At 39.3% G+C, this 16,195-nt stretch overlaps 1 protein-coding gene across 8 annotated transcripts in view; it reads right to left on the reverse strand.

The window, feature by feature from the left end:
- Positions 1–16,195, reverse strand: part of LOC140714203 (NACHT, LRR and PYD domains-containing protein 3-like) — a 99,727-nt gene that overhangs the window by 56,479 nt on the left and 27,053 nt on the right. For 6 of the 8 annotated variants that reach the window (XM_073025201.1, XM_073025247.1, XM_073025186.1 and 3 more), the window contains one exon: positions 15,472–15,640. The gene's annotated coding sequence lies outside the window, so the exon portion shown is untranslated. The remainder of the gene's footprint in view (positions 1–15,471; positions 15,641–16,195) is intronic. The other 2 variants (XM_073025237.1, XM_073025229.1) reach the window with 1 other exon arrangement.

Here is a 16,195-nt window from a genome sequence, read left to right on the forward strand (position 1 = left end):
GAGACAGAGAAGCAGTTTCAGCGACAGATTACTATCGATGCAATGCTCCTCAGACAGGATGAAGAGGTCAATACTCCCCAATGCCATTAGGCTTTACAATTCTACCGCCAGGACTTAAGAACTTTTTAAAAGCTATTATTAATGCTTTTTGAGATAGTGATTTAGATGCATATCATATTTTTTACTGAGTTAAGTATTGTATGTAATTAGTTTAGCTACAACAAGTGTATGGGACATTGGAAAAAAGTTGAATTTCCCCATGGGGATGAATAAAGTATCTATCTATCTATCTATCGAGGAATATGTGGATTCCATTACCAGATGTTTACTGAGAATGTTACCATCACAAAGCACATCCACGTGAGGACAAATCAGAGGCCATGGCACACTGCAGAGGTCCATCAACGGATGAGGGATCGTGTTGCTGTATTTAGATTGGGGGTGGGGGCGTAACAGCTTTCGGAGAAACTAGAACTGTTCTTTCCACTCCATCAAGGTGGTAAAATGGGAGCATTCTCAGAGAATATAGAACCTTTTATGTGATAACAAAGTAAAGAGGCTTATGTGGCAGTGAATTCGGAGGATCACAGACAAATCTACCCTGCACATCAGTGACCAGGACGACTCAGTCCCCAATACGCTAATTGTCTTTTATTTTCATGCACAGAACAGAGTGTTGACGAGAAAGACACAGCAGGGAGCAGATACTCTGTCTGGCAGAAGCTGAGGTGAGGAAGACCCTGGCCAGTGCCAACCCACGCAAAGCTGCAGGGCCCGGTAATATACCAGGACAGGTTCTGAAATACTGTACAGCCCAACTAACTGAGGTGCTGATAGATATATTTAGCATCTCTTTGGAGGTATTCCCTCAGTTTTCAAGAAGTAAACATCATTCCTGTGTGTAGCCTGTTTACATTACCCTCGTCAGCTGGCATTTAAATCAACCACTATGAAATGCTTTGAGCAGCTGGTCATTAAAGTCTTTCTCTCGGCAACATTAGGCCCTTTGTAGTTTGCTTATCACTCAACCCAATCTATTTACAATGCAATAGTCTCTACCTTCCAATCTGACCTGTCCCACTGGAAAATGGGGTCTCACATGCAGACTGCTGTTTCTTGACAACAGAAAGACTGCAGATGCTGGAAAAACGAGCAACACACAAAATGCTGGAGGAACTCAGCAAGCTAGGTAGCGTCTATGGAAAAAAAGCAGAGTCCACGTTTCGGACCAAAAGATGGGTTTTCTGCTGCATTCCTCCAGCAATTTGTGTGTGTTGCTGTTTATAGACTTCAGTTTGGCCTTTAACACCATCATGCCGAAGAAACTGGTGGGGAAACTGTCCTCAGTGAGTCTCAACACCCCCTTCTGTAACTGGATCCTGGACTTGTTAACAGAAAGACTACAATTATTCTGGGTGGGTGGCAACATCTCTAGTCCCATTAGCCTGGGCACTGTCGCTCCCCAGGGCTGTGGTCTCAGGTCACTGCTGATGCATTTCTGTGTTGCAGGATTCAGCTCAAACCATGTCATCCAGTTTGTGGATGACACAATAGTGGTTGTGTCCTCATCAGCAACAATGAAGAGTCTGAGTATAGAGAGGAAGTGGACTGGTGTGAGAGCAATGAGCCAAGACTGAATGTGAACCAGAGAAATGACTGGGCACTGATCCCTCTTGGGTGTTTGCCGTGCACACATCTTTTGCTACTAGCGCACAAAGGAATTGCACAAAGAATTTCCATCATCACGATGAAGGGACGTAACGAGGGAGCCAGGAAGCTCAGTAACCACCAGCCGCAGCTGTTTCTGTTCCGTTCACTGATGCCAGTAACACATATAAAGTTAATGCATCGATAATCCTCAATTCATGTTCATTTCACACTCTGTAAATTTATATTTAAACAGACTTACTCCTGACTCAGGACTAAGCAGTAGTTGTGGGCGGTGGTCCCTGAGCTCCACAGCTCCACCGCTCCACCCCAGGAGCACTGGCATCTGGTATGGGAGCAGCAGAGCATCAGACCTGAGGTCCCTACAAAGGACTGTGAGAATGGCAGCGATAATCATAGGGGTCTCCCCACCATCTGTTGGGGACATTTATCAGGAGCGCTGTGTAGACGCAACCCTTAGAATGCCACCCATCCATCCAACATCCTCTTTGACTGACTTTCTATCATCAGATAAGAGACTCTGATGCATTAAGACAAGAACAGTCAGGATGGGAAACAGTACCTTCCCTCAGGCCAGGAGGCTTCTGAACTCCTGGCCGTACCATATTCAAAGTGTCACTGGTTCATTGGTTCAATACTTAATTTATGCAATTTACTTTGTTTATTTATACATAATTCATTTGCAGATTTTATTCTTAATTTGAATTGAATTGAATTGAATTTCGGTTTATTGTCATTTAGAAACCACAACTGCAATGCAGTTAAAAAATGAAACAACGGTCCTCTAGAATGATATCACAAAAAGCACATGACTACACCAGAAAATCCACATAATGTTTGGCAATCCCCAAATCCAGAGTCCGGAGAGACTGCTGTGTATTAATATCGCACTACCATAATTTCCTAAATTATTCTGTGTTGTGTGTTACTACAGGGCTTTACACCCTGGGCCTGAGAAATGTTGCCTCCTTTAATGGTATATACAGTCGGCCCTCCTTATCCATAGATTCCGTATGCGCGGATTCAACCAACCGCGGGTCAGGAAAACCCGGAAGTTCTCTCTCCAGCACTCGTTGTTTGAGCATGTACAGACTATTTTTTCCTGTCATTATTCCCGAAACAATACAGTATAACAACTATTTACATAGCATTTACATTGTATTAGGTATTATAAGTGATCTAGAAATTACTTAAAAGTACAGGCAGTCCCCAGTTATGAATGAGTTCCATTCCTGAGTCAGTCTTTATGTCAGATTTGAAGTCGGAACAGGTACATCCGGTATTATTTAGCGCCAGTCAAACGTTTTTCTTAGTATATAGTACATATTTTACCTTTCTATGCATATAAAACACTTAAGAAACGTATGTATTTCAGTAATTAAACCACTGCGTTGTTTAGTAATAATTGTGGCTTTCATTGGGGCAGGGCCTTTCACATTCTCCATTAAAATTGTTCCGATCGTTGACCGACTGTAGCCTAACGCTTTTCAAATGACCAACGGTGTTTCACCTCTTCCTGATCGCTTTATTACTTCCACCTTATTTTCAATCGCAATCGTGATTATTTTTGTGAACAGAAACACTACAGATTCAGAGCTGCGCCGCCAGTTCCTAATGTACACCGTACGGAGACATCTTAAATAAAGTCCGGGGTTCCGCTGGGTCCTAAAGACCACCGCACTGATACATGTTAAATAAGGGACTTCAGCATCCGCGAATTTTGGTATCTGCGGGGGGTCCGTCCTTCCTAATCCCCCGCGGATAAAGAGGGCTGTCTGTATGTACATGTCTCAATGACAATAAGGTTGACTTGACGATCCTTCATCATCATCTCAGTCATACACTGCATCTACCGATATTCCAACTGCTCTGTCCTCAGCTCCATCATTCCAGTTTTCATTCCCCTGCCAAAGTAGTTCAAACCCTCCACAACAGCTCTAGAAAACCTACCCTCAATGATGTTGGTCCACCTCGGGTTCAGGCCTGAAATGTCAACTGTTTATTCTTTCCATAGATGCTGTCTGACCTGTTGAGTTCCTCCAGCATTTTGCATGTGTTCCTCTGGATTTCCAGCATCTGCAGAATCTTGTGTTTATGATTTGCCAGGTACCGTCTTATTATCATTAATTAATTTGTTTGCCCTCCCCCTCCAAATTGAAATTCTGAATGTATATCTTTTTCCTAAAGCACCTTGAATTGAAAGTCTATTCTGCTGAACCACTGGTTATTTAGTTCTGTACCCTACAGTGTTTAACATATGCACTTTACATTATGTATTCGTAATTCATTTGTAGATTTTATTCTAACTTAGTTTATTGTGACTATTTTTCACCCTGGTTCGGAGAAACGTTGTCTCATTTTACAGTATACATGTGCGTAGTTAACTAACTTAACTATTGTTCCTCAATGTCTCAACCATACACTGTATCTATCTTTATACCAACTGCCCTATCACAACAGTTTCCATTCCCTCATCGTTAGTACCAAGGTGACCTCTAGCTGTTCTCACTTGCCTTTCACAAGGCCCAGCAGCTGACCCTCAGATGTCACCAGTGGCCATTCTCATACTTATCCCAAAAGACTGCCAACTCCAATCGACATGAGAGGTGGGACTAAATAATGAGCAAAGGGGGGGTGAATACTCTGGCACTGCTAACATTTCAGTTTTTGAATTTTAGTTTTTCATGCATTAAAATTTCCTTGTTTTGTTTCCAGACTTACTGTGTAAAAAGGAGCATGTGATTTACAAATAAAAATTCTAAGTTGAGGTTGTAATATTTAAGTGAACAATAGGTTGAGGCTGAATACTTCTACAAGGCACTGTAGGTAGAGATATTAATATATAATTTGAGAACAGAACATGTAGAGTCTTTTAAAGTGAGTCCATAGGTTGTGGAATCAGTTCAGTATTGAGGTCAGTGAAGTTATCCACGCTGGTTCAACTGCCTGATGGTTGAAGGGTAATAACTTTCCTTGATCTGATGGTATGAAACCCAAGATTCCTTTGCCTCCTGTTCAATGGCAGCAAGAAGAAGAGAGATGATGGATGCTGCTTTATTGAATCAATGCTCCTTGTAGATGTTCTCAGTGGTGGGAAAGTTCCTCCTGTGATGGACTGGGCTGTATCTACCACTCTTAATAGACTTGGGAATTGGTGTGGGACTGGAACAAATGAACCAGTATTAGGCCCAGGCTTGATGGATCAAGGTCACTTTGCTCCCAGTGTGTTGCCTTCTTGTATAATGAGTAGAGGGGCCTCAGTAGGTGATCCAGACAAGGATTCATTCTGGTTTCATTCACCACACTGATCACTAGATTAAATGACCACAGAAAAATGCCATTGGGTGAATGTGGAGACAATACCATGGGATTACTGCAGGATCAGTGTCAATGGTGTTGAAGGGGGGGGACGACATGTGATGACGTAGGATCGAGACATGGAAATCCAGCTCTCCCATAAAAAACCAGTAAAATAATGTTTAAGTGAAGAAAAGTTAGTAAATATTTTTTTTAATTACTTATAAACTACTCAGGATTGTCTTAAGATATGTCTCCTAAACAGAAGCAGAAGAAAACTACTAATTTGAAGACAACACAACTTGGAAAAGAATCAAGGCCAGCCGCCATCAAAGAGCCATGGCTCAAGTGCATTTTACCTCCGGCGATACAGAACAGAAAACGGCGGCAACATCAACCATCTCCAAAAAAAAAGAGCAACAGGAATTGCGCATGCGTGAAGGAAGGGGCATGCGCAAACACGAGCAACCCAAACTACAAATCCCAACTATGATCGGAACTGAAAGCGAAAATGAAGATGAGGTGGAATCAGATTCTCTGGATAAATCAGATGAAGATGAAGAGACAAATAAACAAGAGCAACAGGAAGAGGTTGGAGGTGATATTGGAGACATAAAAAAATCTTTGGTGCAAATAATGTATGAATTAAAAGTAATAAAAAAATATTAAAAATTTGAAGATTATGTTTGATAAAATGATGAAAAGACAGGACAAAATGGACAAGAAAATTAAAAACGGAAGAAACAATGGGAGACACCATTGATAGAGTGAATAAAATGGAAGATAATATTTCTGCCTGGACATCAGAAAGAAAACGGTTGTTGGAAAAAGTGGATGTACTTGAAAATTTTAGCAGACGAAATAATATTAAGATTGTTGGACTTAAAGAAGGTATGCAGGGGTGTCAAACTCATTTTAGGTCACGGGCCGGATTGAGCAAAATGCAGCTTCATGCGGGCCGGATCAGTCGAACGCGTGCGAACGCAGCTTTCGTTGCCTCCATTTGTTCAGCCTGCTCTCATGTGTCTCAGTCTCTGCTATAACTACAAAGTGTTTCACTTTACAAATTCCGTTTCTTATGAAGACGACTGCCGAGCAAGACTGCCGAATAAACACTAAAAACCCTGAAAACCTGGTACCTGAATAAACTCAGCATTAGCCATATCATACGCCATAGGCGCTTCGATTATTGGGACCAGCTTTAATAGTAATTAGATATTATCTTGCGGGCCAAAGATAATTCCACCGCGGGCCGGATTTGGCCCGCGGGCCTTGAGTTTAACATATATGGTATAGAGGGAAAGGATTCAATAATTTTTTTTCAAAAATGGATTCCAGAAATTTTGGAAATGGAAGAAGGAAGCCAGTTAATTGAAATTGAAAGGGCTCACAGAGCCTTAAGATCAAGACCTCAAGTTGATCAAAACCCACGATCAATCTTGATAAAATGCTTAAGATATCAAGATAAAGAAAAGATCCTGAAGGCGGCTGCCCAACATGCCAGAAAGAGAAAGGGGCCATTGATGATAGAAGGGAAAACAGTTCTTTTTTATCCTGATGTAAGTTATGACATTTTGAGAAGGAAGGAAGGAATTTAACCCAGCAAAAAAAGTTTTATGGGAAAAGGGTTATAAATTTATATTGCGCCATCCGGCAACCCTGATAATTTTTTTGGATGATGGAAAAAGATGATTTTTTACTGATTATCAGGATGCGGAAGAATTTGTACAAGAACGCCCAAATATTCGCTAATTACAGCCAAAGATTTAAAAGTGAAATGGATTAAAGATGAAGATAAGGACAATGAATGGAGTTGATGGATGTTTAAGGACAGAAGAATATTTAAATAGATTCTTAATTATATGATACAGGGGGAGAAAGGTATAAATTTGAGAAATATTAATCGAGAGTAGTGATATTATTTTTTCTTCTCTTATATATACTTTTTTATGTTACGGGGGAGCTGGAGGAACTTCAGATCGATTGCTACGGGATTCACGTGTGTAATCATGGCCATTGCCATGACCCGTACAACGGAGGGGGGTATTTTGTTATTTTTTTCTTTATAATCTATTTTTCTTTAATCTTTCTTTCTTTGCCTGGACAATCGGGGGGGGGGGGGGGGGGAGACACATAGCAACACAGAGAATTTTAAAAAGATTCCCCAAGGTACTACAAAAGTTGAAAAGTTAGGTATTACTATAGACTGGAGTAACCCTGTTAAAAATAATGACTAATTTACTGAATTTTTTAAGTTTTAATGTTAATGGGCTTAATGGACCGGTGAAAAGAAAAAGAATTTTAACATACATTAAGAAAATGAAAATAGATATAGCTTTTTCACAAGAAACACACTTAACAGAGATAGAACATCAGATATTAAAGAGAGATTGGGTCGGAAATGTTATTGCAGCTTCATTTAATTCAAAGGCAAGGGGAGTTGCAATTTTGGTTAATAAAACTTTACCAATTAAAATACAAAATGTATTAATTGATTCTGCGGGGAGATATGTAATTATACATTGTCAAATTTTTTCAGAACTATGGACTCTTATGAATATTTATGCACCAAATGACTATGATGTAAAATTTAAACAAGAGGCCTTTTTGAATTTGGCTAACGCACATGACAAAATATTAATAGGTGGAGATATTAATTTTTGTCTAGACCCAGTTTTAGATAGATCAACAAAGGTTGTTACAAAATCAAAAGTAGCAAAATTAACTTTATCATTGATGAAAGATTTAAATTTGATTGATATATGGAGAAGAATAAATCCAAAAGAAAGAGATTACTCATTTTATTCAAATAGACATAAAACTTATTCAAGGATAGATTTTTTCCTATTATCAACGAATATTCAAGACAGAGTGAAAAATATGGAATATAAAGCAAGAATATTGTCAGATCATTCCCCCTTGACAATGACAATGATAATGATGGATAAAGAGGAATCGATTTACAGATGGAGATTTAATTCAATATTATTAAAACATCAAGATTTTTGTGATTTCATGAAAAAGCAGGTTCAGTTTATTTTTAGATACAAATTTACATTCAGTTGATGATAAATTTATAGTATGGGAAGCAATGAAGGCATATTTGAGAAGCCAGATAATAAGTTATACTTCTAAAATTAAGAAGGAATATATGGTAGAAATAGATCAATTGGAAAAAGAGATTACAAAATTAGAAAAAGAATCTCAAAGATATATGACAGAAGAAAAACGAAGACAACTTGTTAACAAGAAGTTACAATATAATACACTTCAGACATGCCAAACAGAAAAAGCAATTATGAGAACTAAACAGAGATATTACGAACGAGGTGAAAGATCACACAAGATTCTTGCTTGGCAGTTAAAAACAGACCAGATTTCTAAAACGATAAATGCAATTAGAACAAGTGTAAATAAAATTACTTATAAACCTTTAGAAATGAATGAAACTTTTAAGAATTTTTATTCTGAATTGTATCAATCAGAATCACAAAATGACAATGTCGAGATAGAAAGGTTTTTTTTAATCACAAATAACTCTTCCAAAATTGAATTCAGAAGAACAGAAGGAATTAGATATGCCTTTTACATTAAAAGAGGTCGAAGAAGCTTTAGGATTACTTCAGAGTAATAAATCCCCAGGAGAAGATGGTTTTCCGCCCGAATTTTATAAAAAGTTTAAAGATTTACTAATTCCTCCTTTTATGGAGTTAATATACCAAGCGGAAAGAACGCATAAACTTCCAGAATCTTTTTCAACAGCTATTTTAATAGTATTGCCAAAAAAAGATAGAGATCTTTTAAAGCCAACATCATATAGACCTATTTCTTTGTTGAATACCGACTATAAAATAATAGCAAAAATGTTATCTGATAGATTATCTAAATACTTACCAAAATTAATACATATGGATCAAACAGGATTTATCAAAAATACAGAATCGGCAGATAATGTATCTCGGTTATTTAGCATAATTCATTTGGCACAAAAGAGGGAGGAAATGAGTGTGGCAGTTGCCTTAGATGCAGAAAAAGCATTTGATAGATTGGAATGGGATTTTTTGTTTAAGGTATTGGAAAAATATGGATTAGGAGTATCTTTTATAAAATGGATTAAAACCTTAAATACTAATCCCAAAGCTAAAGTAGTGACAAATGGTCAAATTTCAACATCATTTCAGTTAACAAGGTTGTCCATTATCACCTGCTTTATTTGTGTTGGCAATAGAACCATTAGCTGAATTAATTAGAACAGACCCAGATATTATGGGTTTCAGAGTTAACCAGGAGGAATATAAGATTAATTTATTTGCTGACGATGTTTTGCTTTATTTAACAAACCCATTGTATTCGCTGCGTAAATTATCTTCCAGATTGGAAGAATATGGGAAAATATCAGTCTACAAAATAAATAGGGATAAAAGTGAAATTCTATGCCTTACTAAAGGAGATTATAGTCAATGTCAACTAATAACTCAATTTAGATGGCCGATAAATGGTATAAAATACTTAGGTATAAGAGTTGATAATGATATAAAGAATTTATATAAATTAAATTATTTACCATTATTGAAAAAAATTCAAGAAGATCTTGATAAATGGATTACATTACCAATAAATGCTGTAAAAATGAATATATTCCCTAGATTACAATATTTATTACAAACACTACCAATACAATTACCACAGAGGTTTTCTCAAGAATTAAATAAATGTGTGAGGAAGTTCCTTTGGAAAGGCAAGATGTCAAGAATATCGTTGGAAAAATTGACATGGAAATTTGACCTAGGAGGGTTACAACTTCCAAACTTTAAGAATTATTATAAAGCAAATCAACTTAAATTTATTGCATCTTTTTTTGATGAAGATAAAGCGGCACGGATTAGAATAGAATTAGATAAAATAGGAGAAAATATACCAGAAGATTTTATATATAAGTGGGAATCTAAATGGATACGGGAAAAGAAAGAATCTCCTATATTAAAACATTTGATTGATTTATGGGATAAGATAAATGTTGATGATGAGATAAAGAATCTTTATTAGCAAAGAGACCTTTAATTCAAAATAAACTTATTCCTTTTACAATGGATAACCAACTTTTATACAACTGGTTTCAAAAAGGGATTAGATATATAGGAGATTGTTTTGAAGGAGGTATATTAATGTCATTTGATCAATTAAAGAATAAATACAAAATATCAAAAAACACTCTTTTTTGTTATTTCCAATTAAGGGCTTATTTAAGAGATAAATTGGGTTAAACAATGTTATTGCTGAAACCTAATGAAATAGAAACTTTAATTCAAAAAGGAAAAATTTAAAAATTTATTTCTTGTATTATAGTTTGATTCAAAAACAGACAATTAAACAAGGAATTCATAAGTCAAGACAAAAATGGGAAACTGATTTGAACATTAAAATTGAAGAAACAAGTTGGTCAAGACTATGTCTTGACAGTATGACAAATACAACAAATGTTCGGTTAAGATCAGTGCAATATAATTTTTTACATCAATTATATATTACACCACAAAAAATGAATAAATTAAACCCCAATTTATCTGATCAATGTTTCCGATGTAATCAAGAAATTGGTACTTTTTTACACTCTACTTGGTCTTGTTTTAAAATTCAACCTTTTTGGACAAATTAAGAGTTTTATTGGAACAAATTATTGGAACACAACTTCCACATAATCCAACATTATTTTTACTAGGCGATATTGAAGGGATAAAACCAAAATCCAAACTGAATAAATATCAGAAAGAATTCATAAAAATTGCATTGGCAGTAGCCAAAAAGTCTATTGCAGTTACTTGGAAATCGGATTCATACTTAAGTAGAGATTGTTGGAAGAATGAAATTTTCAGCTGCATTCTACTTGAAAAAAATTACTTATAATTTAAGAGATAAATATGAAATATTTCTGAAAATTTGGCACCCTTATTTACAAAACATAGGATTAAATATATAGGTGCTCCGAAGATAAAATTATTGGTTATTTGGGGAAAGAAATAAATATATATACTAAAGCTATTATGAACTCCAAGGAGCATGTGGGGATATTCCGATATCCAGGCATTCTTTTTCTTTCTTTTTTCTTCTCTCTTTTTTTTCTCTTTCTACAGGGATATGTTAGGGGGGAGGGGTTGAGGGGGGAAGGGTTGATTTTTTTTTTTCCCTTCTGTAACTATTTGAAAATTCAATAAAAAAAAATTATTTTAAAAAATGGTGTCGAAGGCTAGCACGTACTCAGTGAGCCAAAGGGCCTGTTTCTGTGTCGTAAGACTTGCTCTCTCCCTTCCACTCTCACTTCTACTGTCCTTCATTTTCTTGCTCTCCCCATCCCAACCCGAACACCTCACGTCGCCTCGTGTTTCAAACTGAGACCTTTTATCAAATATCACCTATGTCTATGAAGTGGAACCCCTCCGTTCACATCCGGTGGCAAACAGGAGAACAGAACAGGGCATCATGGGATGGAGGAGCCTGAGGTGACTCTCGAGCACGATGTCCTGTTTTCATTCTGCACACGGACCAGTAGATTAAATGACCACAGAAAACTGTCTCAGGGGGAATGTGGAGGCAATAACCTGGGATCAGCGCAGGATCAATATCAATAGTGTTCAATGGTTGGCACCTACTCAGTGGGCCAAAGGGCCTGTTTCTGTGTTGTATGACTCTGTGATACTCCCTCCCTCCTCTCTCTATTGTCTTTCACTTTCATGTCTTCCCCATTCCCCCCAACACTTCACAATGTACCAAAGCCTCATGATTTGAACTGAGACATAGGTGACATTTAGCGAAAGGTCAATGCTGTGAATACCATTCCCTTCTCAGCCTGTTCACTTCCAGTGGCAAATGGAAGAACAGAACAGAGCAGAATTAAACAGGGAAATGTTCCTATTAGATCCGTAGTGGCCACAGAAGCAAGAGTAAATCACTTGAAGAGTGAAACAGAATATTCAGCCCTACAAACTGCATGGTATCCCTGACTCTCTCTCGTCCCACCACCTCTCTTTCTGTGTATCAATCTCTCTCTCTTCCTCTCAGTATGACCTCAGCACCACATTCCAGGAAATCCAATCACTTATGTCTGTGGGTAAATTTGCATCTGTGGCTCTCAACACGTGATACCTGCGTGAGAGCAGTGTTCTCAGTCTGTGTGTTATCTATTGTGAACGTGGTGTCAGAATGAGATAGGATGAAAACATGCAGTGTTTCTATTATAAAGCCTCAGCATTTTATCCTTGCTTTTATATTCTAGTCCTCTCGAAATGAATACTAACATTGCATTTGCCTTATTTATCACCAACTCAACCTGCAGGTTAACCTTTAGGAAATCCTGCAGAAGGACTCCTAGGTCCCTTTACACCTGATTTCTGATTTTTCTCTCCATTTAGAATATACAGTCGGCCCTCCTTATCAGCAGGGGTTTGGTTCCAGGACACCACACGGATACCAAAAAATGCGGATGCTGACGTCAGTGAACTTTAGGACCCAGCGGAGCACCGGAGCTTATTTAACCTGTCTCAGTGCGGCGGACTTTAGGACCCGGCGGAGCTTGGGACCCACTGCCCGCAGTGTTTCTGTTCCGTTGACGGAAAACAATCACGATTGAAAATGAAGTGGAAATAATAAAGCAATCAGAAAGAGGTGAAACACTATCGGTCAATGGAAAAGCATTAGGCTACAGTCAGTCAACTATCGGAACAATTTTAAAGGATAAAGTGAGAATAATGGAGCATGTGAAGGCCCTGCCCCGATGAAAGCTACAATTATTACTAAGCAACGCAGTGGTTTAATTATTGAAATACATACATTTCTTAAGTGTTTTATATGCATAGAAAGGAAAAATATATACTAAGACAAATGTTTGACTAACTGACGCTAAATAATACCGGATATACCTGTTCCGACTTTGAGAACTTCCAGTTTTTTTTTGATTCCCGATCCACGGTAACCTATTCACATCCTCTCGTATACTTTAAATCATCTCTAGATTACTTATAATACCTAATACAATGTAAATGCTATGTAAATAGTTGTTATAGTGCATTGTTTAGGGAATAATGACAAGGAATTAAAAAGTCTGTACATGCTCAAACAAGTGCTGGAGAGAGAACTTCCGGGTTTTCCTGATCCGCGGTTGGTTGAATCCGTGCATCTCAAACCTGCGGATAAGGAGGGACGACTGTGTATAATTCTGTGTCACTAACAATATGAAAATACAGTCTGCCAGTGTTTGCCCCCCAAAGTGGTGAATATCTCTGCTCACCACCACCGTGGGCTCAGACATTTCCATAGACGAGCCCCTCATGTCCCCTGCCCCCTATTATATGGGTTCCTTCCCCCATTCTGCTCCCAGGCCAAACAACCTCTCAGACTCCATCCTATTCAACCCCTCACACCATATTTATCCTCTTAGTTAATTCCCTGTCCGTCCTCCTTCTGCCAGGATCCATCCATCCCTCCCTAGGGAGCCGGCATCAAGCCGATGGGCCGAGCAGTCTCTTCCTACCTCTCAGCGATATATCAGACTCCGGCCACAGGAGATGCTTCACAAACACCCCCAACTTCCCTCGGAGGGAAGTGGAAATAATCCAAAAAGCAGGACATTTACTTTGACAGGGAGTTCAGTGCAGGAGCGGGAGATGGAGACGTATCAGCGGGGGTATCGCCCTCTCGGCTGGTCCATCTCCACTATTGGGTGTAACCAGTGACTGACATGGATTCACACCAATGGGAAGAGTGTAACTCCTCTGTTGACAGTGGGGTGGGTGAGTGGGTAAGGTAATTGTTACCTTAGCCGGTAAAGTTCAACCAGCTCAGCACCAATGTGATGTAAGGAACTCTACATATGATGTCAGATCCTGGTGTGGTGAACCCACACGTGTCATCAGGCATGTGGGGGCGCAGAGTGATGTCACAAATGGGTGATAACTTGTTTTCAAAAGCTGTTCAATAGATGTTTTTAATGATTTCAGGGGGACAATGAACGTGCTTCATCACTGAATCCAGTGTTTTGTGAGGTAAAGTCCCCAGCTATGTGCCCGGATTTGCCATCTTGTTGATGGAATGGGCAGTGTGACCTATGTCTCAAGTTGGGTCACAAAATCCCTGATGTTTCCAGGGTGATCTGGTCTGGGGTGTAGTCAGTGTAGTGTCCTGTTGTTACTATTTTCATAAACAACGGTTTTATTGATGTAAACTGGAGTTGCTAGCAGGGAAAACATAGATTCGTATCAGTTAACAGAAGACCTCTCATCCCTGAAGTTTTGTCTCCTGGGAAACTAAACACTCAGACACAGTGGAACTGAAAGTGAGTGTATCATTCAGACAGCTGATCGCTGAGAGGAATTATATTTGTTGCTCATCAAATTTCACCCAGAGTCATTTGGATGGAGTTGATGTAAAGTTCGAGAGTGTCACAGTGAAAGGACCAGATGACCAAACTCTCTGCGTTGTCCCTCTGACCCCTGGTGACGCCACAGGGACCTACTGCAAATCGCCGTACAATGTCAATCCCAGCTGATGCTGGTGTTCCTCCTGTTCAGGTGGCAGAGAGGAAGGGGTTGATCCGATTTGTGTAAATTGGGGGCAGATTGCAGTGGGAAAGGGCCGGGACTGAGCTCACCCGGACAGCTGGAGGCTCTGGGTTCTCCAGTCTTGCATCCCTGGTTTTAGTTTTGGGCCTGAGTTGGGATTGCAGAATCAGTTTGTTGTGGTTCCCCAAGCTGGGAGGGTGGATGTGGGTGAAGGGGACCTGTCTATGTGTCGGCGTGGGGTGAATGGTAAGAAGGGTGTGGGGCCACTGGTGGGACGGAGGATGGTTGGGGCACTGTGGGTTATCGGACGCAACATGACCTGGGTGGATGGGCATGGGGTAAATTAAGTTGTCAACGAGGGAGGATCTGGTCCACTGGATCAGACAGCTCAGCTCGCATGTCCTTTCAGGAGGCCACAATTCTCTTGTCATCTTAATTACTGGCCAATCTTCCTGTTAACATTGAGTTTGTTACAGAGCACCACAGAGAGGCTGTTTCTTGGACTCAAGCCCGTGCTTAGTGACATTCCCTGGGGTTACACCCATTGCTGCTTGTCATCTAAGTCAATAATTTGGTTGAGAAAGTACAGGGTATGGGTAGAGAGTTTGCAGCAAGTTCAAACAATTACTTTTTTTGAAAGATAGTAAGTATAAAAACTCCCCTCTCTTTCCCTCTCCGTACTCAGAAATGATCAAAAGCTACTTCAGAAGAACTGCAACTTCTTCTTTTCAGAAGAAAAGCTACTTAAGAACTGAGTAAACACTGTGAGGGAATGGGAGTGGTTTTAAAGGGCTGGGCTGCCGGAAGCACATTACCAGATCTGGAGTGATTGCAGCTGGGTCTGACAGAGGCATAACTGGTACTTCTGGGCACATTCAGTCTCACTCCAACTATTTCCTACCTTCTCTTGTGCAGTTATGTAATGTCTAAAGGACCAGAGTTTAAGTAGACTCACCAAATTTCCTCCTGACTGAATCACTGAAATCTCCGAGTCAGATGGGTTCTCTCCAGTTGATGCTCTCAATCTTCAGGCTGGTTCACTTGTTGCTGTTCCCTCGTCTTCAGTCGTGGTTTGCTTCCAGTTGTGGGCTTTTCTTCCAATAAATCTCTCACCACAGGTCTAACTTTAACATGAAAGATAATGAAGCACATTAACGATAAAAAGGAGAACCGAACATTTCTGATTAATGTTACTTAGAACAAAACTCACTAAAATTTAAACGTTGAAGGCAAGTATAATGATCTCAGTGAACAATCTTTTATTGTCCCTCATACATCCAAAACGATATGGGATAAGGAGCCATCACTCAGTCATGGTAAGACATAAGACACAGGAATACAATTAGGTGATTTGATCCATCTGGTCTACCCCACCACTGATGGGGTAGATCACCCCATGGCTGATTGTTATTCCAACACCATATTCCTGCCTTCCTCCTGTAACCGTGAAACTACTTAGCAACCTACCTCTGGAGCAACAAATTCCACAGATCAGCCATCTTTTGGCCAAAAAGTTTTTCTCATCTCAGCTTTAAAGGGAAGCATCTTTATTCTGAGACTGTGCTGTCAGATCACAGACTCTCCATCTAACGGAAACATCCTCTCCATGTCCACTGCATCCAGGCTTTTCAGCATTTGGTAGGTTACTTAATCATACATCCCCCCCCACAACCCCCACT

Source organism: Hemitrygon akajei, chromosome 2 (assembly GCF_048418815.1).
Source record: "Hemitrygon akajei chromosome 2, sHemAka1.3, whole genome shotgun sequence".
Classification (NCBI taxonomy): domain Eukaryota; kingdom Metazoa; phylum Chordata; class Chondrichthyes; order Myliobatiformes; family Dasyatidae; genus Hemitrygon; species Hemitrygon akajei.